The sequence below is a fragment of the Cynara cardunculus genome, assembly GCF_001531365.2.
Source record: "Cynara cardunculus var. scolymus isolate 2C chromosome LG 13, CcrdV1, whole genome shotgun sequence".
Taxonomy (NCBI): domain Eukaryota; kingdom Viridiplantae; phylum Streptophyta; class Magnoliopsida; order Asterales; family Asteraceae; genus Cynara; species Cynara cardunculus.
Window position 1 is genome coordinate 35,701,944 of NC_037540.1, and position 1,694 is coordinate 35,703,637.

A 1,694-nucleotide genomic window follows, 5' to 3' on the forward strand; every position below is an offset into this window, starting at 1 on the left:
TTTTATAAAAATTATAATTAAGTATTCTGTTAGAACTCAATGATTATCCTAATTATATTTTATATTTTTTATATTTAAAATAAGATGTTTATCCTGTATTTGATTATGTTTATCTGCAGTTAGTTACACGAATTCAGATATGGAGCTTTGATAAGCTGTACTTATGCACAATCTATTTGCAATATTGAGTTTTAAGTAATATGCATTAATAAACAGTACTTTACGCATAAAAAATGGTTTTTAAGAGTTTTTGTCAAATTTTATAATATAGTATAGATTATATTATTAAACCAAAACAAATTACTTTGTTATTTAATCTAAATTAACGTATAATAAAAAAATTGAATTAAAAAAGTACACCAAAAAACGATAATTATTAAATAGTTAATTTGATACTAATATCGATTTAATTTTTTTCAAATTTTTATGTTTTTCTCAAATTTATTTTTCATTCAAAAATAAAAACATTATCGTTTTTCAAAACTACATAAAATCGTATTTATATCGATAGAGAAAAATAAAAACTAAACATTAAAATGGAGATTTATCTCGCTGCGTTGCGCAAGTACCCTTCTAGTTCAAATAAATGCACGTAAGAATATGAGCACAAAAGGAGAATAAATTAATATTATAGCTATAAATATATATATTTCCCTACGTGAATGAAAGATAAAGTTTTATCTCAACATTGAGTTTCTTCTGTTTTTCCATATATAGTATAAACAAATACGTTTCACTTTAACAAATATGTTTTTTTCATTTCATCTTAACAACTTCATATTAAAAATCAAAAACAATTTATAAATAAGAAATCGAAAAAGGCATAATAACCTTTTGATCTTTAACAAAATGAGATTGCAAAGAACATTGGTATTATGTGCATCCTTATAGTACCTATTATCATTTAAGTTGTTCATGGTGGCCATAAAGCAAATCAATGGAATAACTTGGCATCATGTGCATACAACAACAATAATACACATTAAATCACTACTCTTGAAGGATACTAAGCCATGGACAAATTAACAACAAATAGTTTTAAATTTTAACAACAATCAAACATGTAAAACCCAAAATTTTAAATATATATATATATATATATTGTACGAGTCTTTACATATATAATTTTTATTTATTAAATTTATTTGAGGTGTTAAAATATTTATGTGGTTAGTTAAAGAAATAATTATCGAAATCTTAAAATAAGTTAAAAATCGGACCAAAAGTGAAAGAAAAAGTCGGGACATGGGTGAAAGATGTAAATTCGCAATAGTTAAGGGGTTGGGTCAGATGTAAGCAGGTCCAAATTAGAAGGACCTGTTTTGTAAATATGCATCAGACCTGCAAATTCAGAAGTGCGAAAACGACCTCTGTTGGGTCAGATGTAAGCAGGTCCAAATCAGANAGAAGGACCTGTTTTGTAAATATGCATCAGACCTGCAAATTCAGAAGTGCGAAAACGACCTCTGTTGGGTCAGATGTAAGCAGGTCCAAATCAGAAGGACCTGTTTTGTAAATATGCATCAGACCTGCCAATGCAGAAGGACCTGTTTTGTAAATATGCATCAGACCTGCAAATGCAGAAGGACCTATTTTGTAAATATGCATCAAATCTGCAAATTCAGAGATACGAAATCGACCTCTCCTTTGAAGCTTCCTATTGGTCTGATTATTCAACTATTACGACAAAAATC